This window comes from Prionailurus viverrinus, chromosome B1 (assembly GCF_022837055.1).
Source record: "Prionailurus viverrinus isolate Anna chromosome B1, UM_Priviv_1.0, whole genome shotgun sequence".
Classification (NCBI taxonomy): domain Eukaryota; kingdom Metazoa; phylum Chordata; class Mammalia; order Carnivora; family Felidae; genus Prionailurus; species Prionailurus viverrinus.
Genome location: NC_062564.1, coordinates 11250837 through 11276012, shown reverse-complemented (window position 1 = coordinate 11276012; position 25176 = coordinate 11250837).

Sequence of the window (25176 nt, the reverse complement as noted above, 5' to 3'; positions counted from 1 at the left end):
AGGGGCAAGTCAATAACCACGAAGACTCTCCTTCCCCTGCCAGTCTCCGGCCAGCTCTCCTCACTGGCTAAACCCAACCAGAAATCACTGGACAAGAAAGCCCCCTGGATGTATTCCATATACTGGTTACCCTCATAATGGACAAGAGGCAAAAGGAAGGGGACGCCTGGGTGGCTCAGTCGGTTAAGTGTCTGACTTCGGCTCAGGTCATGATCTCATAGTTCATGAGTTGGAGCCTCGCATCTCTGTGCTGACAGCTCAGAATCCGGAGCCTGATTCATATTCTCTGTCTCTGTCTCTCTCTCTCTCTCAAAAATAAATAAACATTAAAAAATTTTAAAAAGAGCCAAGAGGAAGGTGGATCTGACAGGGCAGACACAAAACAGACGTGGCTTCTTTTTTTGAAATACAATTAATACAATGAATATCCTTTGTTTAATCACATAGACAAATATATAATCTGGTCTCTTTATATATCTGGTCTCTAATACAAAAGTTTAGAAAAGTTTAATAGTCATCATGTCTTTCTTCAACAATTTTCTTGCAAATTTACATCAATGTAATTATATTTGTGATATGTTTATGAATATTAATACACTCTATCTGGCAATTAATGGAAAAAGATATACTAAATTTGTTTGTGGACATCCTACTGAAATCTCATGCAAATTTCGAGGTTTTTGTTTATTTGTTTCATTTTCAGGTGATTTTTCTTTGTTATTTAATGCGGTGGGTGACTATTCTTTTTAATTGGACACTTGAGCCCTTCTAGGGTTATTTACCTTTTTAAATAACTGCCCAGGGGCTCCTGGGTGGCTCAGTAGGTTCACAATTGAACTCTTAATATCGGCTCAGGTCATGATCCCAAGTTCCTGGGATCGAGCCCCATGTTGCCTGCTTAAGATTCTCTCTCTCTCTGCCCCTGTCCCATGCTCATGCACTGTCTCTTTAAAAGAATAAAAAACAATTCCATAAAAAAGTGGACAAGGTTGTTTTTTTAGAAGGATAAAACTGGTATCTCCTACTCCCCCAACTTGTTGATATTATTTATTTTTCTTTTTAATAAATTTCTATGCAACTGCTTTTCTCATTCTTTTGCTCTAATTGGGTAATTATTTTTTCTCAAACACAGAATTTTACATAAAGATTTTTTAAAGGTTTTTAATTTTTTTTTAATGTTTATTTATTTTTGAGACAGAGAGAGACAGAGCATGAATGAGGGAGGGTCAGAGAGAGAGGGAGACACAGAATCTGAAACAGGCTCCAGGCTCTGAGCTGTCAGCACAGAGCCTGACGTGGGGCTCAAACTCACAGACTGTGAGATCATGACCTGAGCCAAAGTCGAACACTTAACCGACTGAGCCACCCAGGCGCCCCAGAGATTTTTAATTATTGGTAACAAAGTACTGATATCATCATTTTAAAAATAAGATGAGTATCTTCTGTACCTATGATAATACTAACATTATGTTCCCAAATGTTTTTATGTTTTATTTTTTCATTCTATACTGTTCTGACACTTGAGTGTATACTTTTAGTCATTTTAGAAACAGATTTGTAATTAATATATAGTGCTTCTAATTTTATTCTTAATAATGTATTAATTTCAGCTAAAATTCTCACTAAATACTTTATAACATTGTTTTAGGTGTTTTGCTGTTCCAGTTTTAAAAGTCTTAGTTGGATTTTTCTTTATGACCATTCATTTTCCCTCATAATCTAATAACTCAAGACTCATATGCATTACTATTAATGGTTATGCTCACACTACATACATTTTAAGTTAGTATTCTTTTTCCTCTGATTTCTAAATTTTGATATATGCTAATGCTGATTGTGGTGATAGAAGTCCTGTTTTCTCCCTGTTAAAATTAATTTATAAATTTTGTTTTATTTATATCACATGGTCAGTGAACAAGTCTACACGATTTTTCCTAAATAAATTATATGAAAGCATAATTCATAGTCTAAGATATTTCATTTTTCCATCTAGTGATTGAAAATAAATATGCATTCTCAGAATTGAATTATGATTTTTAGCTATAGTGTTATTTATTTAAAAAAATTTTTTTTAAACGTTTATTTATTTTTGAGACAGGGAGAGACAGAGCATGAACAGGGGAGGGGCACAAAGAGAGGGAGACACAGAATCTGAAACAGGCTCCAGGCTCTGAGCTGTCAGCACAGAGCCCGACGCAGTGCTCGAGTTCACGGACCGTGAGATCATGACCTGAGCCGAAGTCGGACGCCCAACTGACTGAGCCACCCCGGCGCCCTGCTATAGTGTTATTTAGATGCCCTACATATTGTACTTTAATTACCGAACTCATAACTGATTTAAAGAAAATATTAGCACTGTGTGATCAAGTTTCACTTTCATATTTTTTGTAAATTTGTCTTTTATTTCTTAGAGGCTTTTGTTCACTATGATCATACAATACATAAAAAATTGGTGCTGTACATTTTATTTTGGTGAACGTTACATATCTTCAATAAAGAACGAAACTCATTTTGTGGCTTTCTGTGTTCCTTATTTATATGTTGCCAAACCTTCTTTCTTTTTATTTGCATTTTCTTGGCGTCCTTCAAATATCCTTTGCTTTAACTTATGAGTCACATATTTTGAAATTTGTTTCCTATCATCAATAAATACTTGTACCTTTTTCACTTCCTAATTAAAAAAAAAACTAAAGTGAGATTTTTGCTTATCAAGGTAAGAAATTAAATATCTAGGTCAAGACTGGAGATTGAAGTATGGTTACCGAAACTTCCCCCTAAATTCTCTGAAACACCAAGTTAGACTAATAAAAGATAATATAAGAAAATTAATACATCCATAATGATGACAGAGCATGCTAAATTATGTCACTGATGGAAATGAAAATGATAGAAAATTTTAGTTGAGATTTGACTGAAAAACAAAGTAGACAGGGTGAACATATCACCAAACATTATAAAATTAGAACCACCTTTGGACATCATTCTTCGCACTCAAGAGACAGAAAAACTCCCCATGCCATCACAGACTAAAATGAGCAGAAATAATTGTGGGAACCTAACTGCTCCTTAGGTTATTAATTATATAGTACATGCGTGTAGAAGAGTTTCTCCTTCCCTGAATTTTGAGAACCTGCCTTTAGAAAGATTTGCTACTAAAATGAAGCCCTCAACTCTAATTCAGGATAATTTCATCGAAAGCCAAAAAGAATAATGACTGCTAATGATTTTGCATTGCTTATGTAGTTTCAGGCACTATGCTTAAAAGGTTTACATAATGAGGAATCCCAGAGGTTAGAAAAGAGAAAGTAGACAGATGTGAACACACACACTTGTGTCAGTTGAACAGCATATTCAGAATTAATGCTTAGGTTACATATTGGCAAAATACATTTACAACTTACACAACAGGATATGGATTTATAACCATAATTTAAAATGAATTCCTATACACTGGTAAAGAATAGCCATCATCCCCAAATAAAATAGAAGTAGGAACAAAGTAGGAATGCAAATGGCTAATAAACTCATGAAAGTTGATTAATCTCACCATGATCAGAACGCTAGAGAACAAAACCACGTGCCATTTTCACCAAATAAGACTGGCCACATTTTTAAAGCTTGATAATGCCTAGGAATAGAGATAACCTAGTAGGTAACTTTTTTACACCGGTGGTAAGAAGACGGATTCCTGTTCTAGTCGTTACATTGGGTAAAATGGATACATTTATATACACAAACTATGTTTATGCCATAGGAAACAAAGCAGTAGGCACAACTTTCCATTTAGGTTAGGCTTTTCTTAATTTACCCATCCAAAACCCAAATACTACACTGATAGCTTCAATGATTTTTAAAAAGACTTAAAACTCATTCAAGTTTTTTGTTTTGTTTTGTTTTGTTTTTAAATCACCATGGACCAGAAAAGGAACAGAACGACCTAGCAGTACCAAGACTGATTCCACAGCCTGCTGAGACCTGGCCCCATTGGATGGCAGAGGTGGCTGGGAGGCAATTCTAGATCAAAAATGGGAAACCAAATCCAAAACCACCCTACGTGGGCTCAACCGGGTGGCAGAGATAGAGGTGACATTCAAATTCTTTCTTTTCCTTTTTTTTCCTTCAAAAGAAAATCGTGATGGGGGTGCCTGGGTGCTTCAGTGGGCTGGGCAACCAACTCTTGACTTCGCTCAGGTCATGATCTCAAGGTTCCTGAGTTCAGGTCCTGAGGTGAGAGCCTGTGTGGAGCCTGATCGGGAATCTCTGTCTCCCCCTCTCTCTGCTCCTCCCCTCCTCTGTGCTTCTCCCTCTGTCGCTCTGTCTCTCTCTCTCTCTTTCTCTCTCTCAAAAATAAATAAATAAACATTTTAAAAAAAGAAGGGGCACCTGGGTGGCTCAGTCAGTTAAGCTTCTGACTTCAGTCCAGGTCATGATCTCACAGTTCGTGGGTTCAAGCCCCATGTCGGGCTCTGTGTTGACAGCTTAGAACCTGAAGCCTGGTTCAGATTCTGTGTCTCCCTCTCTCTCTCTGCCCCTCCCCTGCTCGCACTCTTTGTCTCTCTGTCTCTCAAAAATAAACATCAAAAAAAAAAAAAAAAGAAACAAAGAAACAAAGAAAGAAAGAAAGAAAAAGAAAATCATGATGTTCTCACAAAAAGTAGTTTTTAATTGTGACTCAAAAACGTATTTGACTTGTCATGTTATGTAACCTGTCTGTAACTTTGACTCCCAGCTCCCACCTTTTTTAAACTTGGCTTTATACAACACTAACCACACCAAGTTTTTCTATAGAAAAACTCAGATGTCAGGGAAGATGTCTATTCCAGAACCATCCATCACAGAGTGGGCACAGCATATAGATTGATTGTAATCATCAACCTGAACGGAAACAGACAAGAAGCCTAGTGATTTTGAGGTTTTGTATTTTGTTTTTAATTGGTTCATAGACATATGATATAATCACAGATTCCTAAACAAAATATTTGGATAGATAATATATAGATATAGATATATAAATATACATAATCCTTTAACATTTAATATGCTTCCATTAACATAATTCCAATTCCAGTAATATGGCAAACTATAAATCTGAAAATATTTAGTACCACAAAAATCCAAATTCCTGAAATTCTGAGCTCATAAGAAAGTAAGAGAACTCCCTCCTTTGTGGGGGGCAGGGGAAGGTACTCTCAAGGAAGCCAGAAATCAAGTTCAATAATTCAGTACATTTAATCTCTCAAAACCAGTTGAATTACATTTGGATTGTTAAATAAAGAACACTCTGCTAAAGGCTGTTAGACAAATACGATGGAATAATTAAAACTGAATTTTTATTTAAGAAGCTTAGTAGTTGTACTGTAAAAAATATTCTAGGTGGTTACCATTTTTCACAATTTTATATATCAGAAAATCAGCAATTTTTGCTGTTTTTGAAAGGAGACTCAAACAAATTATTGTACCACCACACCAGAGGTATCTTATCATGTGCGTATTTATAACAACAGTAATTACCATATAAGCAGAAGTGATAGGAGTAACAGTATAGATACGTTATACTATGCTGCAGTTATAAGTAATTCCAAAATTGAAGTGTCATAAACGTGACTCCATAAAAGATCTAGATGTCAGCGCACCTGGGTGGCTCAGTCAGCTAAGCATCAGACTTTTGGCTCAGGTTATGATGTCATGGTTTAAGAGGTCTTGCCCTGTGTCGGGCCCTGTGCTGACAGCTCAGAGCTTGGAGCCTGCTTCACATTTCACATTCTGGGTCTCCCTCTCTCTCTCTCTGCCCCTCCCCTGGTTTCTCTCTCTCTCTCTCTCTCTCTCTCTCTCTCTCTCAAAAATAAATAAAAACATTTTAAAAAAAAGATCTATATGTCTATCTCTGGTTAGCATAGGACTTCTGCTCATTTAGGGATGTCCCAGGCAGTGGAGTGGAGTTAGAATACCAAAATCAAAGCAGTGTCCATCTGTTTTCAATCTCAACTTCCTCCTATGTACAACAGTGGGAACACCTCACTTACCTTCTTCCTGAAATTGTCAAAATCTTAGTGCAGTAATATATGAGAAACCATTTTATAAACTGTAAACCACTATTTTAATGGTAAACTATAATTGAAAAATAGACAATTTCAAGTTTATGCTCTATTCCTAGGACACTGAAGACACATTTCTTTATAGATCAAAACTCAAAAATGGAAGCTTGAGGGGCGCCTGGGTGGCGCAGTTGGTTAAGCGTCCGACTTCAGCCAGGTCACGATCTCGCGGTCCGGGAGTTCGAGCCCTGCGTCAGGCTCTGGGCTGATGGCTCAGAGCCTGGAGCCTGTTTCCGATTCTGTGCCTCCCTCTCTCTCTGCCCCTCCCCCGTTCATGCTCTGTCTCTCTCTGTCCCAAAAATAAATAAACGTTGTAAAAAAAATTAAAAAAAAAAAATGGAAGCTTGAAAACATGTCTCTTCTCAAAGGAATAGAACATTGACTCCTGAAGGAAGATACATACCTTGGCTTTCCAAGTAACATTTTTTTACCATTTTATTAGTTTTCTGTGAATTTTTGTACAGTTCCCGTAAATCGTTTTGCATAACGTTATTACAGTGTTATTTTCAGAGCACACCGTGAGAGCATGTGAACCAGCGGAAAAAAACACAACAATCGTAGGGTAAGTATGTAATACATGTTCTGGAAAAATTTGTTTTCTAAGAGGATGAATTCGACATGTTCACATTTTGCCTAAATGTTTCCATATTCTTTAGCTGGTCTTAACATGTCCCATAAAGTTTATTTCCAGTGATGAGGGAAATTCAAATCCAGTAATGAATTGGGAAGTGATGGGCGTTTCTATTTAATAATGCTCATAATGAGCTCTGTCACTGAGTTTGAAATGTCCAACTAAATGTGACCCACACCATTTTTCTTAGAAAAAGAAGCCAGCTGGACATGATATGGACTATCATTTAAAGTGACTCTCCTGTCTCACCCTCCCAGTACTTTCCTGCTTCACCTAAATTAAGAACCTTGTTGCCTCCCACCTTACATTTACATATCAAATTTTTTCTAAGGGGTCTCCTCAGTTGTAGACGAAGCCTTTTAAAAACACCGTAATTCTGGGGCGCCTGGGTGGCGCAGTCGGTTGAGCGTCCGACTTCAGCCAGGTCATGATCTCGCCGTCTGTGAGTTCGAGCCCCGCGTCGGGCTCTGGGCTGATGGCTCAGAGCCTGGAGCCTGTTTCCGATTCTGTGTCTCCCTCTCTCTCTGCCCCTCCCCCATGCATGCTCTGTCTCTCTCTGTCCCAAAAAATAAATAAATGTTGAAAAAAAAATTAAAAAAATAAAAACACCGTAATTCTGCTGTGGGATGGATTTCACAGGCTCAACTGAAATGTCTTTAGGATTACAAGGGACTGAGGTGAAGGTCACACCACACTTATACAGGCAGGAGGTACACTTCCATTTTTATTATGGATAATATATGTCTTTAACAAAGGTTTTGGCTAGATGAAAAACATCTCTCTCTAAATAAATGTGTCATATACAGGCATTCATTATCTTAGGTCAAATGAGCATTAATATTTTATTAGTGTATTTTAGTAAGTGAATGATGACTGTCTAACACCATCATTCATTGAACTAGCTTAGATAAGAACAAAATAAATCCCCCCAAATAAATTAAAGATAGCCCCCTTAAAATTAAAGAAGAAACAAAACAGAAAACAGATACAAGATACATTTAGAAAACTAATACAAGATCTATTTTTAAGTACAGATTAAAAGAATACTAAGCCAACTTTAACTTTTTAAATATTTTAAATAAAGAATAATAATAATAACTAGCATAAACAGAATAATGAAAGAGGAAACAACTTCAATTCTAGATGCAATTTTTAAAAAGCAGTATTCCTGAGCTCCTGGGTGGCTCAACTGGTTAAATTTTTGACTTTAGCTCAGGTCATGATATCACAGTTCATGAGTTTGAGCCTCCATCAGGCTCTCTGCTCTCAATGCAGAGCCCGCTTCAGACGCTCTGTCTCCCTGTCTCTCTGTCCCTCGCCTACTCATTCTCTCTTCCTCTCTCTGTCTGTCAAAAATAAGTAAACATTAAAAGAAATAAAAAAATAAAGTTTAATTAAAAAATAGAAAGGGGTAATCATATATTACATACAATTATGTAACAACATATTAAATTTTATTTTATTTTTATTTATTTATTTTATTTTTTTATTTTTGGGACAGAGAGAGACAGAGCATGAACGGGGGAGGGGCAGAGAGAGAGGGAGACACAGAATCGGAAACAGGCTCCGAGCCATCAGCCCAGAGCCTGACACGGGGCTCGAACTCCCGGACCACGAGATCGTGACCTGGCTGAAGTCGGACGCTTAACCGACTGCGCCACCCAGGCGCCCCCAACATATTAAATTTTAGATTGAAAGTATTTTCTTTGAAATATGTTATCAAGTGGTACTAAAAGATATACAGAAAAATTGAATAGATCAATAAGTAGAAAATATATTCTCAGAGTGATTAAACACCTATATATACCTAAAAGCAAACTTAGAGATTTTTATCTACCTACATAAAATACCTTTCATAAAAAAGATAAATCTTATGACAGTGAAGCTGTTCCAAACATAGAGTAAGATGGATGTGAAAACTAAGGAAATTATAGTTATAAAACTACTCCAGACTAGTATTACCTATCAGTCTTAGTAGTGAAATTTCAAATGAAAATGGAGAAAACCAAATAGGAAAGTATTAAAATGATCAAAAATATTTTTTTCTAAGCATTCAACGGTAGTTTAGTTTTACAGAAAACACTACTCAATCCATAAATATAGAAATTTATACAAGTCTACAAACCTGAGTAAGAAACAAGAGGAAAATGAGATCCATGAGTATTAGATACTGAGATTATCATTTCAGATAATAAATTAAATATGCATAAAATGATTGAGAAATACAAAGGGAAGTAGAAACATTAAGGAAGAATATTTGTGAAAAAATCAGAATTAGATTTCTACAATTAAAATTATTCCAAAAGAAATAAAAATACAATAATTGAATTTTAAAATCCCATTCTTTTTTTTTTAAATGGTAGGGTAGAAATGGCCAAAAAGAAACCGGTGATATTTAATACACACCTAAATATATTTACTCAAATAAATAGACAAATATATAGAAAATATGTCAGACTTGCTTTTCTGCTTAGATATTTACAGAGTGGGAAAATGCCTCCAACCACATAAAAGTCAGACAAACTGCAAATTCAGAACCGGGCATGAATCCACGGAGAACTGAGATTATGAGACAACCAAATCACCACATTCGCCTAAGGAGAGAGAGGTATGCTGTGGACAGATGGGACAGAAGCACTTGGCTTTTCTTGAGCAGACACAGTGAGGTACTAGTCCGAAGAACCAAGCTAGAATATGTGGCCCATTGCTGGAGGCTGAGTGCATGAGAAGAAAGGCAGAGAACAGAAAGATTCTGAGGACCACAGATACTAGGAGGGTGGTTTGTAACCCTTTGAAGAGTTGTTCTTCACAAATCCTAACTTGCACACATACAGAGGCCTGATAAGAGTATCTGCAAGGATTTGCTTGTAGCCCACGTCTTGGGCAAGATAGGAACAGTCACTGTGGGAGCATCACAAAACCATCCAATCTACCTCTTCTGTCTTCATGTATTAGTTCACTCATGCTGCAACAACAAAATACCATAGACTGGATGGCATAAACAATATAAATTCACTTTCTCACAGCTCTTGAGGCTGCAAGTCCAAGACTATGGTGTGGATACAGCAGGTTTCATTCTGAAGCCTTCCTCCTTGACTTGCAGATGGCCAACTTCTCACTGTGTCTCCACATGACCGCTCCTCTGAGCATGCACAGAGAGCTCACTGGTATTTCTTCCTCTTATAAAGACACCAGTCCTGGTAGGATTAAGGCCCCACCTTTACAACCTCTTATAAACTTAACTATTTCTAAAGGTCCTAACTCCAAGTATAGTAACTTTGGTGGTTAGGGCTTCAAACTAGGGAGAAGGGGAGAGACAAGACACGACTTAGTCTCTAACACTCTCCTATGAAACAAGTCTCAATGGGTGGGGGAAGGGGCAAGAAGCCCTGTCACTTTTAGGGCACCTTGAAAACTGATTGTGGCTGAGAGAAGTAAATAAAATAAGCCTATCCATCATTAGTGGTAGGGCAGAGGTTCCTGCTGGGACCAAAAAATTACCATCTGCAGGAAGGGCAGGAACACTTGAGAAAGCTGTGTCCTAAGGACCCATGGCCAAGCAACCTGACTCAAAAAGGCTTAACCAGTGGCTTAATCAGAAGAATAGATTACACCTTCCAAACTTTCACTACCAAGCTAATCGATTTTCAGTAAAGGGCACAGTGGGATACCACTGTGATATCTGTAAGGGGCTGTCTCTCACTGAGGTTATGTACGAAAGGAAGACCTAAAGGTGAGTTCGCAGGAAATACTGAGAAAAACATCTAGTAAACCAACCTTCACACTAAATATATGGTATCACTAAAGTAATTTGAAGACTGTAGTTCACTGGGGGTAATCCTAGTGACAACAAATTTAGAGCCAAGCTCAGCTGTTGACTGCATTAACACAAACTGCCATATTGCGCGCCTTGCAGAAAGAAAGGCATGCCAATTTCCAAGAATAAAAATTGTGTATTTTAGTCTGTACTGTCTTACAGTACAGAACAAGCTTTCAGAAAACATTATGAAGCATGAGAAAAGACAATCAAATACAACACACCTCCAAATGAGAAAACAATCAACAGAATCAAGCTGAGATATGACACACATGTTGGCATTATATGATAGGAAATTTAAAATCCTCTGGTTAATATGCAAAGACCCTAATGGAAAAATCATGCAAAATAATTTGAGTAATTTCAACAGAGATGCATACTATAAGAATGAAATAGAATGCTAGAAATGATAACAGTGATAGAGATAAAAAATTCAAAGTAAAATAAAGACAGACTCTTTGAGAGACACGTATAAAGGAGGAAAGAATCAGTGAACTTGAGAATTTCTACCAACTCAGGTTGGTAGAAATTATTCTGACACCTAAAAGTAAAACAGATGAATAAAACAGAGCAACCAAGTACGTGGGACAAATAATCTAATAAATGATCTAATCTACACATTATAGGAATTCATGAAAGAGAAGACAGAATGGTATAAAACAAAGCAAAACAATAAGTCTGATGGAATGGGTAGAAAATAGCTAACAAGATTGAAGATTTCAATCCAAACATCTCAATAATAATATTAAACGTGAATGGTGTAAATGCAAATTCAAACCTGTAACTGTCCAATGGGATAAAAAAGCAAGACCCAAGTATATGTTGTTTATAAGAAACTCTGTTTAAATATGAAGCCAAACATGAGTGAAAAGTGAAAAGGTGGAAAAGCATACAGGATGCAAACACTAACCTGAAGAAATTTTGGTTACTTAATATCAGATAAACTACATTTCAAAATAAGGGATATTATCACTGATAAAGAAGGGCATTGCATAATGAGAAGCAGATCAATTCTCCAATAAAACATTAACATCCTAAATTTGTATGCATCTGACATCTAAGTTTCAAAATATATGAGACAAAGACTAACAGTACTGAAAGGATAAACAGACAACTCCATAATTATGACAGAATTCAGACTCCTCTCTCAATCACTGATAGAAGGAGTAGGCAGAAAATTTGTCTGGATATTGGAAGACCTGAACAACACTGTCAACAAATTGTCCTAATTGATATTTATAGAACAGTCAATAAGAGTAGAATATGCATATTTTTCAAGCACATGGAACATCCAACAAGTGTGACTATATTCTAGTCCATAAAACAAACTTTGTGGAGTATGTATATAATATATACACATACTATATATATAACATATCTAACTGTGTTATTGGATCATAAAGGAAATTAACTAGTAATCAATAGTGGAAAGATATTTGGGAATTTGAAAATAATTGGAATGAATAAAACATTCTAAATAACCCATGTGTTAAAGATAAAAGAAAATTAAAATTTTTTTTACTAAGTTAAATTTAAAACATAATATATCAAATTTGTGAGAGAATATATCAAATTTGTAAAGCAGTGCTGGAGAGAAGTTTTTAGCTTAATGCTAAAATTTAAAAAATGAAACAAAAGTCTTTTTTAAATTAATACTCCAAGTTTACACCTTAAGAAACTAGAAAAAGAACAAATTAAAAGCAAAGGAAACAGAAAGAAAATAAAAACACCAATGAATGAAATGAAATGAAATGAAATGAAATGAAATGAAATGAAATGAAATGAAAAATAGGAAACAACAGAAAAAAGTTGAAACTTAATGTTGACTCTTTGAGAATATCAGTAAGTTTAATCAACCTCTACTAAGAGTTCCAAGGAAAATGATTGAAAAAACAAGTTAACAACATCATGAATGAAACAGAAGACAACAGTAGAAATTCAGCTGATACTAATTGAATAATAAAGAAATCTACAATTTTAAGTCCATACATTCACAATTTTAGTTGAAAAGGACCAATATGTTGAAAGACACAAACCACCAAAACTTACACAAGAAAAAAAGATTTACTTGAAAAGTTCTATATCTACTGAAGAAATAGAACTCTTACTCAAATACCTTCCAAAAAAGAAAACTTTAGATGTATTCCTTGGTGAATTCTACCAAGCATTTAAGAAGAAATAATATCAATTCTACAAAACACTTTCTAGTATCTAGAAGAGGAGAAAACACGTCCAACTCAGTTTATGAGGCCAACGCTACATTAACAAACCAGACATCTAAAAAACTAAAATTGTAGACCAATATCCCTCATGAATGTAGATAAAAATCCATCAGCAAAATGCTAGCAAATTGAATCTAGCAATACATACAAAGAGTAATGCATCACAATCTAATGGGCTTTTCCTAGGAAAGCAAGGTTGGTTCAACATGGAATATCAAAGGATGTAATTTACCATAATAACAGATGAAAGAAAGGAAGAAAGGAAGAAAGAGAGAAAGAAAGAAAGAAAAAGAGTAACACATGATCTTGTCAATAATGCAGAAAAATCATTTGACAAAACTCAGCATTCATTCAGGCAACCACTGAAAGAAATAAATCTCCTTCATTTGAACAAAAATGACATCTACAAAAAGCATACTTTAATATTCACTCCAGTGTGCAGATTCTCATAGTCCTGCTCAAATACTTTCTCCTTCATTTATCTTTGAAGTTGACTTCTTAGGAGCTACTCCTGGACAAAGGTCAATTAGTTGTCAGCCACTGATAGGTCAGAGATTGTGTTTAAACTCCCTGAACTAGAAAGATTTTCACTAATTATTGTTGCATCTAAATGTGCCCTAGAGATTACATTCCCTGTTCAAGCTCTTAGCGTCCATTAATTGCTCTACTGTTTCAAAAGTCTCTGGTACATATATTGATCACTGGTTTGACCCAATATAGTCAGTTGTCTTGACAGGAGAAGATGGTCTTAAGATCCTGGGCTATTACCCTGTGCTATAGAGAGGAAGCCAGTGTTTGGGGGAGGGGGGTGGAGTGGCGGGGATAGAAAACTTGCTCTTCACTAGCTGCTCTACCCAGATTCTTCCTACAGAAGAGGAAATGTGTTTGGTGGTAGTTCTAGAGGGTAACTCAGGTTGCCACCAACTCCATGGAGTAATAATTAAGGTTTAAGGAACAAAGTAGTAGCGTGATGTCAGAGAAAGCGTCAGAGTGAGAAACACTAAGAGTTTGCCCTCTGTAAAAACAGTGACAAGTGTAGCAAAAAACTACCTTTTTTTTTTTTTTTTTTTTTGTAATCCTAGAATGCAACCAAAAGCTTGTAGCCATCTGGTAAAACATTCACTTAAAAAACAAACATATGGACAGCTCCACCTACCCCCCAGAAAATGAACCCAAATGATTCTCTGTGAGAGTAAAATTGTGCTGCCTTAATTTACCTTATCCCTATCCTTTGTTCCTCAGGTCAGCAGAAGACTTAAAAATAATTGCATTTCTATATATACATATATGTGTGTATACATAGAACACATGCTGCAGGATGTAGGAAAATAAGAACCTTCACACTTTGCAGGTGAAAATGTAAAGTAATACAATCTGGGCAAAACAATTTGGCTATTCTTCAAAATGGTAAACACAGAGGTTTTATATGGCCCCATAATTGTACTCCTATGTATATACGCCAAAGAAATGAAAACACAATATGCACACCAAAACTTGTGCACAAATGTATATAGCAGCATTATTCATAATAACCAAAAAGTGAAAATAACCCAAATGTTCATCACTTGATGAAGAAATAAACAAAGGTGGTATATTCACACAATGGAACACTATTCAGCCAAAAAAAAAAAAAAAGTGAGGTTTTGATATGTACTACAACATGGATGGATATTTAAAACACTATGCTAACTGAAAGAAGCCAGAAACAAAGGCCATATATGGCCTAATTCCATCTATCTTAAATGTCCAGAATAAGCAAAACCAGGGCAGAAAGTAGATTCATGCTTGCCAGGGGTTGAAGGAGGAATTGGGATTGACTGCTAACAAGAATTCCTTTTAGGGGTTGATTAAATGTTCTAGAATTAGATAGTCATGATGGTTGCAAAATAATGTGAATATACTAAAAAAAACACTGAATCATGCTCAAAAATGATTAAGATGAATTTTATGGGGGCACCCAGGTGGCTCAGTCAGTTAAGCGATCAATTCTTGATTTGGGCTCAGGTCATGATCTCATGGTTTGTGAGACTGAGTCTTGCGTTGGGCTCCATGCTATCAGTGTGGGATTGTCTCTTTCCATCTCTGTCTGCCTTTCCCTCTAAGTCAAAACAAATAAAAAACTTTGTAAAAATTAAAAAAATGAATTTTATATGTGAATTTTATATCAATAAATAAAAAAACAAAGAAACAATATAGTGTATTTGTCTCAGATATTAGAACTCATAAAGGATCTGTAGTTCTGAATGTACTGTTTCATGCTTCTGTGTCTTTACAGGGTCTACTCTTTCTTCTTATAATTTATTTCCTTAAATTTTGTTTAATTACTGAGTTATCAATTAATTCTCAAGATTCAGTTTCAAAAACCATGTTATTTGGGATACGGTTATTATTGATCATTTTCTTCTAAGCTATGACTCAACCTTGTACAAATTTCTTTAATATAATTGCCCATATTATTTGTAATTTGTTTTTACATGTCTGCATTTCCTTAACTATTTAAGGACACATAAACCATTCAGTGAGCTTTATGTCTTCAGTGATTTTGTAGTGCACGGAATATTCTTATATATTAACCAGTCAATAAATAGTTTTGTAAGTAGAGTTATAAAAATAATTTATTTCAGAAATTACTGAAAAGTATATATACGTATATATATACACATATATACATATACATATGTAAACTTTTAATGTAGAATTTATACTTTAAATTCCAGAGATTTTCTTCACTGAAAAACCTTCATTTATGCCTATTATAGCTGTATTATGTTTCTTCTTTTTATATCTATAAAATATAAGATTTGTGCTTAAAAACGTCTGGTTCAGGAAGGCATAGTTTGACTTCAGCTGTGAATACAAATCACTCTTTTTTAAGTCTAACCCTCCTCAAACATCAATGTTCACAAAATGAGAAAATAAAAACAAGAAAACTAAACTCAAACATAGAAGCTGAGGAATCTTTCTGTTCATCAGACAGTAAGAATTGGCAGAGAGAAAAACACTGCAATAGCAAATGACAGAGCGCCCAGCAAATATGTAAATATTAGTGTTTGTGGGGGAGAAATAATTCTAAGTGCTTGCTAAAGTAGCCTATGTATTTTCTATGTAGAGGGACTTTAAAATACATCGATTTTTTTTGTTAAAAGGTTCTTAATGAGTCATTGATTGAGATTGTTGCAGAGTGGATTTGTTTATATGTTCAGACAGTGGAAGTTTAAGGAAAAATTCAAAGGCACTATTTTTCACTGCTGATTTCATCACTTAAAAGATTTTCTTTAAGTTCTTAAACAAAAGTTTATTTTATGGCATTTAATATCGTGAGAATTGTCAATTCCTATTTTTCTATCTCACTTCCCTGGCTCTTATGAAAGTGATTTGCATGATGTTTCTCAAAATTTAAGAACTAAAATTAAAACTATTTTTCTAATCTAAACGTCTATTCTTAAACACTCACCCTTTCAAATATGCAAAAGACATTTCTTACCTTCAACAATGACATCGTGTAATCACTTGTACTTCATATTATTTCACTTATAGAAGAAACTTAATTAGTAAATTCTGTTTTTAAGCAGTGATGTTACAAAACTACACATACAAGTTTGTTGTTTGGAACTCAGAATGTATTCTTTCATTTGATGAAAATAAGTTGTGTAGAGTCATAATTAGATCCTTTGGTTAATTTCTACAAAGTTTATTTAAGTTGCATGAAATTAGACCCTTAACATGGCTATTTTTTTTTCAATATGGGTAGCAAAATGAATACACATAGTGAAATTTAATAAAAGTGAAAATTTCTTATCTTGGCGTTGTACATTACTGGGGGAAAAGAACAGTGTATTTATGGGTATATGAGAGAATGCTAAGAAATCTTACAGTTTATAATAAAAATAAAAGTAGTAACAATGGTGATGACATCAGTCATCAAGATACATTTTGTCTTGGTTATTATTTTGTTTATAATTTCCCATGCAGACTGACATGCTACAAAAGTATAAGACATTCTTCTTCTATCTGGACCAGTTTTAAATGTCAGGAAAAAGAAGAACTGATTACATATTAAAAATTATATTTTACACAAATAAAGTATTTGATTAAGAAATCTGGGGGGCGCCTGGGTGGCGCAGTCGGTTAAGCGTCGGACTTCAGCCAGGTCACGATCTCGCGGTCCGTGAGTTCGAGCCCCGCGTCGGGCTCTGGGCTGATGGCTCAGAGCCTGGAGCCTGTTTCTGATTCTGTGTCTCCCTCTCTCTCTGCCCCTCCCCCGTTCATGCTCTGTCTCTCTCTGTCCCAAAAATAAATAAACGTTGAAAAAAAAATTAAAAAAAAAAAAAAAGAAATCTGGGATCTTATTCATTTCTTTGTGTTGCAAGCAACCATTAAAATCGGATCCTTCTCCATTCCCTATGCCTCCTAGTCAATTTTTAAATTCATATTGATACATTGGATTATCGGTTGCTGCCAGTGAATGGAGTGGGCCAGGTGGATGTATCTGCCATTGTTCTTTGTTGCCAGCAACACGGAAAAGTAATCTCGGAAGTAATTACAGATAGGCCACATAACCTCTGGGAAGGCCCACAGCAGGCCCTGAAGACTGTATCACCAGGAGTCATACCCCCAGAAGACACCACACAGCTCCAAGCCCCATATCACTGTGACACAGCACAATTCACCAAATTCACCATGGTCTGCGTCTGCACTGCTGCTGGTCTGGGCAAGGGCTCTGCCGCGGAGACTGCTACCACTGTTGCCTCTGAAAACCAAACGTCAGGAGGGATGGAGGGAGGAAGGAGGGATGGAGGGAGGAAGGAGGGATGGAGGGAGGAAGGAAGGAGGGAGGGAGGGAGGGAGGGAGGAAGGAGGAATGGGCAGATTGAGGAAGGAGGGATGGAGGGAGGAAGAAGAGATTGAAGGAGGAAGGAGGGATGGATGGAGGGAGGAAGGAGGGATGAAGGGAGGAAAGAGGGGTGGAGGGAGGAAGGAGGGATGGAGGGAGGGATGGAGGAAGGGAGGGGAGGGAGGGAGGAAGGGGGAATGGATGAAGGGAGAATGGATAGAGGGAGAATGGATGGATAGAGGAAAGAGGGATGGATGGAGGAAGGATGGAGGGAGGGAAGGAGGAAGGAGGGATGGATGGAGGGAGGAAGGAGGGACAGAGGGAGGGAGGAAGGAGGGATGGATGGAGGGAGGAAGGAGGGAGGGAGGGAGGGAGGGAGAAAGGAGGAATGGGCAGATGGAGGAAGGAGGGATGGAGGGACGAAGAAGAGATTGAAGGAGGAAGGAGGGATGGATGGAGGGAGGAAGGAGGGATGAAGGGAGGAAAGAGGGGTGGAGGGAGGAAGGAGGGATGGAGGGAGGGATGGAGGAAGGGAAGGGAGGGAGGGAGGAAGGGGGAATGGATGAAGGGAGAATGGATAGAGGGAGAATGGATGGATAGAGGAAGGAGGGATGGATGGAGGGAGGAAGGAGGGACAGAGGGAGGGATGGATGGAGGGAGGAAGGAGGGATGGAGGAGGGATGGGTGGAGGGAGGAAGGAGGGATGGACAGAGGAAGGGGAAATGGAGGGAGGAAGGGAGAATGGAGGGAGGAATGAGGGAGGAAGGGGGGAAGGAGCTGCCCAGGAAGAGGGGTGGAGGGGTGCCTTTTATTTAGAGTTGGGAGACAGCCCATCCTTGGATTCCCTCTTTACTCCAGAAGGAAGGAATGAAATTGTGTAAGAGCTTAACAGATGACTTTTCCACCCTAAATATTTGTAATGCTTCATTTAGCAACTGGTGCAAGATTTAGTGTTTACCTATTTTACTTCACTCTTTAGCTGGAGGTTGGAGCAGGATGGTCTGCATTGTCAGGCAGCACTGGCATTGGGGGCAGAAGAATAGACCCATTGATCATCAAGTTTATGCCTTAACCTTCTGAATATGTTTTTTTTTATAGATTCCCTCAGTACATTTAAGAGATTTTAAAATGTACACCTAAGGCATTTTAAAAGTTTCTCTTTAAACTTTAAGAGTTTGCAACTCTTCAAATGAGAAGATTGAATTCATAGTTAAGTGGACCATTGAGATTTTTTTAAATGTGTGAGACAATTTTTTTTCTACAGTGGGAAAAAAAGGAAAGCTATTGGTTCAGATTTAAAAAAAAAAAATTATTTTGAGAGAGAGAGAGAGAGCACAAGTGGTGGGGGGGATACAGAAGGAGAGAGAGAATCCCGAGCAGTCAACATAGAGCCGGATGCAGGGTTCGATCCCACGAACTGGGATATCATGACCTGAGCCAAAATCTAGAGTGAGACGCTTAACAGACTGAGCCACTCAGGTGACCATATTAGTTCAAATTTAACCTTCCAGGGGTCTAATGAACTAAAATATGTACCTCAAAAATATATGTCAAGTTGTAGCCCCCTACTTGTTTATGTAAACTTATTTGGAAATAGACTCTGTCTAGGTATAACTAAGTTAAGGGTCTTGTGATAAGATCATCCTGCATATAGGGGGAGTCTTAAATCCAAGGGCCCCTGTCCTTAAAAAAGAAAGGAGAAGGAGACTTGATAGGCACAAGGAAGAAAGCCCTGGGCACATGGAGCCCCAGATTGGAGGCATACTACCAGAAGGAGGAATAGCCAGCGTCTCCCTTAGAAACTGCAAGAGTATGACTATGCCCACACATTGATTTCAAGCTTCTGGCCTCCAGAATTATGACAGAATAAAGTTCTGTAGTTTCATGTCACCAAGTTTATGTTTGTTTTGGCAGGACTAGGGAACTAACCCAATGGGGTCAAATGGGATAGCATTTGCCCAGGCGGTTTTTCCCACTGGCCTTGTAGTGAGTGGGTGCAAGAAGAAAACCTTTCTTAGTGGCTGCTCACAGAAATACATGATTAATAATTTAGGTTGCTCAGGATATGCCTGCAATTTGAGTGGTTTTAGCAAGTTTATCATTTTACATTTATATAAGATTCTGTTTTATATAAATCTTTAATAAAAGTTTTATGTAGCTTCATGGTAATAAATACCCTATTTTTAAAATAAAGAAATTGATGACTTTGAAACCTATATGTTTACTGATATTTTATACTTTAAGGATTCTTGGATCATTCTGAAAGAAATAAGGAAAATAAGAATGGGAAAATGGGAAAGCTTAAACAAGGAAACACTCGCATTACATTTATTTCTAAGAAAAATCATATAGTAAATGTTTATAAACTTATGAAGTTTTGCATTTAACTTGCAAAGTAAATACTGAATATAAAGAATTAGTATGATGGGGCCCCTAGGTGGCTCAACCAGTTAAGCGTCCAACTTCTTGGTTTTGGCTCAGGTCATGATCTCACGGTTCTTGAGACAGCCCCACGTTGATTTCTCTTGAGATTCTCTCTCTCTCCCTCACTCTCTGCCCCTCCCTTGATCATTCTCATTCCCTCTCCCCCCACCCTTTCTTTCAAAATAAATAACCTTTTTTTAAAAAGAACTAGTTTTGGGTGCCTGGGTGGCTCAGTCGGTTAAGAGACCAACTTCAGCTCAGGTCATGATCTCACAGTTCGTGGGTTCGAGCCCCCTGTCGGGCTCTGCACTGACAGCTCAGAGCCTGGAGCCTGCTTCGGATTCTATGTCTCCCTCTCTCTCTGCCCCTCCCCTGCTCATGTTCTGTCTCTCTTTCCTTCAAAAAGAAATAAACATTAAAAATAATAATAGTAATAAAATAAAAAAGAATGAGTTTGAGTTAATTTGACTTTTAGATACAGTAACATTAAAGTTATGTTCCTTTGGTTGGTTGGGTAGTATTTTGCACGTTATACTGGCAGAGAGACCAAAGATTAAAATTCATTTAGGACATACATTATTCTTTCAGCTGTATAAAATGCTGCCCTGAGTAGACATATAAGAAACTGGAGGGATTAGAACAAACCAAAGATATATTGTAAGGAAAGTACCAGAAGGACATGAAAATTCCACAATGGAGTAAGAAAACAAAATCGCGCAAGACTGATACATTCCTAGCTTGGCTGATTGGAAGAATGACAAGGTGATTGGCAGAAATGGTAATATAAAGAAACTGAGAAAGACTATTTGAACTCTTAGAAATGACTCTCTTTGACAGAACCAATAAGGAATAGCAAAGCATTAAACAAGTTTAAATGTCTTTTCCCCTGGCCAGTATGATACGATGCCTAAAATGAGTCAATAATGCCAGTTCTCATCAAATTGGTGATACAGGTGTCTGGATGAGATGATTTGTGATATACCCAGAGGCAGTGTCCCTGAAGTGCCTCCGTCCCGCTCCTCTCCCATAGTCCTCTTTTGTCTCAGGAGGTGAGGAGATACCTGCAGAGCGAGGGGAGATGCTCCTTCTTATTTCAGGCTTTGATTTCAAGTGCTGATAAGAGGGGAAGACTGGAAGGCTTGAAAGTACACGCGATGTGACAGAACTATTTTCTCCTTGCCTCCCACATTATAGTTTTCACTGCCAAGATAAAATTCTTTAAGTTGTGTATTGAGAAGAGAAGGGTCTGGAGAGAAAGCAAGATGTTCAGCATGGCAGGGTGGGGCGGGGCTGCAGAATTTTTATGGCGGGGGAAGGGATATTGTTTTCGGAATATTGTGAGAATATGACAGCTGAGAATATGCATTCTCCAGTTCTTGTTGGGGTCCTGGGAGGTAAGGCAAGGATAGTGTGCCTGTTCGAGCTGCCAGGGAACAGAGTGGTGATTAAGGCACCTACCAATCGGTGAGAGAACACCCAAAAGTTTCTTTACCCGGGAGGAGGTGGGGGCACCTGGGTGGCTCAGTTGGTTAAGGTTAAGCATCTGACTTTGGATTGGGTCATGATCCCACAGGTTGGTTCCTGAGTTCTCGCACCAGGTGGGGCTCTCCACTGTCAGGCGGGAGCCCACTTTGGACCCTCCATCCTCATGTTTCTTTGGCCCTCCTCCTCCTTCTCCCTCTCCTTCCTTCTCTTGAGAGCTCTCTCTCAAAAATAAATAAACACTAAAAAAAATGTTTCTTTACCCTGGGGAAGCAGAAGTTAGCTGAAGGAGTTAAAGATGCTTAACTAAAGGAGATCTCAGAAGTGATGAATTCTCCCTAATTAAAGATTCAGTATTCATTTTATTTTCTTTAAGCAAATTTCCTTAATCATAAATTAGAGTAGGGCATACTAACTCCTCTGAGCTCTCATGGTTTCGGTTCTTTATTTATATTTTCCTTTTACAATTAATTTATCTATTTAGAGAGACAGAGAGAGTTGGAGAGGGCCAGAGAAAGGAGAGAGAGAATCCAAAGCAGGCTGTCAAAACAGCCTGACACGGAGCTCAAACTTGTGAACCTGAGATCCTGACCTGAGCTGAAATCAAGAGTCAGATGCTTAACCGACTCAGCCACCCAGGCACTGCCACCTATCATAGTTTCTTGTATATTATATTATACATATTATATATTGTTTACCTTATTACAATGTAAAGCTCTGAGAAGAATTTTAGTTCCTCAGTAAAATAATCCTAATATATGCAATTGGTCAAACAATCAATACAGATTAAGGTTTTCTATAGTGTCTAAAGTAGCAAATATTCATTTCTGAGGTAAACCAGTGATGACTTTTTTTCTATGGCCCTCAGTCTACCTTCCCACAGCCCTTTGGAATTTCCTCATATTTTCAACTACATTTTCCATTCAGTTTTCATCGGCAGGTCTTCGTTAACACAAGTAAGTTCTATTATAAAATATTCGGAATTTTTTTCTTGTTTCTTGTTTTTTTCTCCTGCCTCAGCATTCGCTCACCCTTAACCATATACATTTTCCAATATTATACTAGTCTTAAACTCCTCCATGTCAACTACATAATCACCATCTAGAGCACAGCCTCATGTATTTGCACCAACAAACCTGCTTCATTTCATTGCTCTTTGGTCACCTTCACAATCCACAGATGAGCAACACGGTTCCTGTTAGAAATTATACGACCGCGCATTCCTTCTCCCCATCTAAGACAGCCAACAGACACATGGAAAGATGCGCAACATCGCTCCTCATCATCGAAATACAAGTCAAAACCACACTGAGATACCGCCTCATGCCAGTCAGAGTGGCCAAAATGAACAAATCAGGAGACTAGAGATGCTGGAGAGGATGTGGAGAAACGGCAACCCCCTTGCACTGTTGGTGGGAATGCACACTGGTGCAGCCACCCTGGAAAACAGTGTGGAGGTTCCTCAAAAAATTAAAAATAGATCTACCCTATGAGCCAGCAATAGCACTGCTAGGAATTTACCCAAGGGATACAGGAGTGCTGATGCATAGGAGCACTTGTACCCCAATGTTTACAGCAGCCCTTTCAACAATAGCCAAACTATGGAAAGAGCCTAAATGTCCATCAGCTGATGAATGGATAAAGAAACTGTGGTTGATATACACAATGGAAAACTATGTGGCAGTGAGAAAGAATGAAATCTGGCCTTTTGTAGCAACGTGGATGGAAGTGGAGGGTGTTATGCTGAGTGAAATAAGTCATACAGAGAAAGACAGATACCATATGTTTTCACCCTTATGTGGATCCTGACAAACTTAACAGAAGGGGAAGGGGAGGGGAAGGAAAAAACAAAAGTTGTAGAGGGAGGGAGCCAAACCATAAGAGACTGTTAAATACAGAGAACAAACTCAGGGTCAATGGAGGGATGTGTGAGAGGGGAAAATGGGTGATGAACATTGAGGAGGGCACTTGTTGGGATGAGCACTGGGTGTTGTATGTAAGCAACGAACCGCGGGAATCTACCCCAAAAACCAAGAATACACTGTACACACTGCATGTGAGCCAATTTGTCAATAAATTATACTAAAGAAAAAGAGAATACTGCTCTCTTCAATTCATGGGCATTCTTTAAGACGTAGTGCACTTTATGTTTCACTTCCAAGTGATTTCCTAAATGCTCTCCAACAGGGTTTCTTAACCTTGGAAGAACTGCCATTTGGGGCTGGTAATTCTGTGTTGGGGCAAGGGGTTGCTCTATGCATTGCAGGATGTCTCACATCATCCTTGGCCTCTACTCACTAAATACCAGCAGCTCCTCCACCCCTCACAATGACCAACGTTGTTTCCAGACTTTGCTACATGTTCTCTGGGGGATAAAATCGTCCCTAGTAGGAATCACTGTTTGAAATCACAATAGTCTTTTGAAATTAAAAAACAAAACAAAACAAAACAAAAACAAAAACAAAAAACCTTTGTATAGCTCTGAACATTTCACAACTACTTTTTATAATATACACAAGTTTTAATGATAGAAGATATTATTTAGTGTATATAACAATCTCATTTATCCTCTACCACAGTATCATATATTATGAGGTCCTTACAGATGAGAAACTCAAGGACATGAAATTCAGCAAATGGATATTCTAGTGCTCTCTCTTCCATTCAATGGTATATGGTGTCTATATAAATCACTTCTGACTTAAACACAACCTACTTTGTGAGATATCTTCTCGGTAAAGCGTCGGATTATAATTTTGTTCTTGGTGGTTATTGCTTCTGTCTTTAAATAGATTGTCAGCAATCTGAACTAACTATTCATTACATAAAACCATGGGATATCTCAGCAGAAATGTTATCTACTCCATTTACTTAATATTAAAGAAGGAAATAGTTTTCTATCAATACCTAGCACAGACCCTCACAGACTCTAACTGCCCACTCAACATTAATGAAATATTTAAGCAGTAGTAATGAGCATCCTTAGGCACACATGTAAATTAAACATCTTTCTTTGTTGGCAGCTGCTTTTCAGTTACTCTCTCATGGAAAACATTCTCCCCTGCCTCACCGTCCTAAGTGCCTTCTTGATCATTCCGTGAATTAAAGAATGCGTCCAGAACTCTCCATTAAAACCTTCCATCACTTCTGCTTACACTGAGTTTCTATCTTTTACCAACATCTATTTTCATCTAAAATTCAGCAAAACCTCAATTTTCTCAAAATTGTTAATCTTGGAGACTTGATGGGAGTAAACGATCAGATACTAGGATGACGTTACTGCTGACTTAATTATTTAATGGTTTTGGGGCATTTGGGATGTGAATGGGAACCTATTTTGAACCAAAGTAAGAAATTTGGTTCCTCAATTCCTTCAAGGTAGGGAATTTCTCAAGGAAAAAAATATTTTATAAGAAAAAATCAGATTAATTACAAAGGAAAAATGTTACTGAACTGGATGATTTTGAGACAGAATCACTGAAAAGAGGAGGTAAAACAGGATGAGGTATCTGACTATAAGAGAGAAATTAATAACAGAGAGGATATTGAATTTTAAGAGGAAGTGACCGCGAAAATGATGGAGCTAGATAAAATATCTTTGTAAAAATGAATTTACTTTGAAACAACTGCATTCAAATTACTTTTTAAACTACATCAAGATGACTTTATAT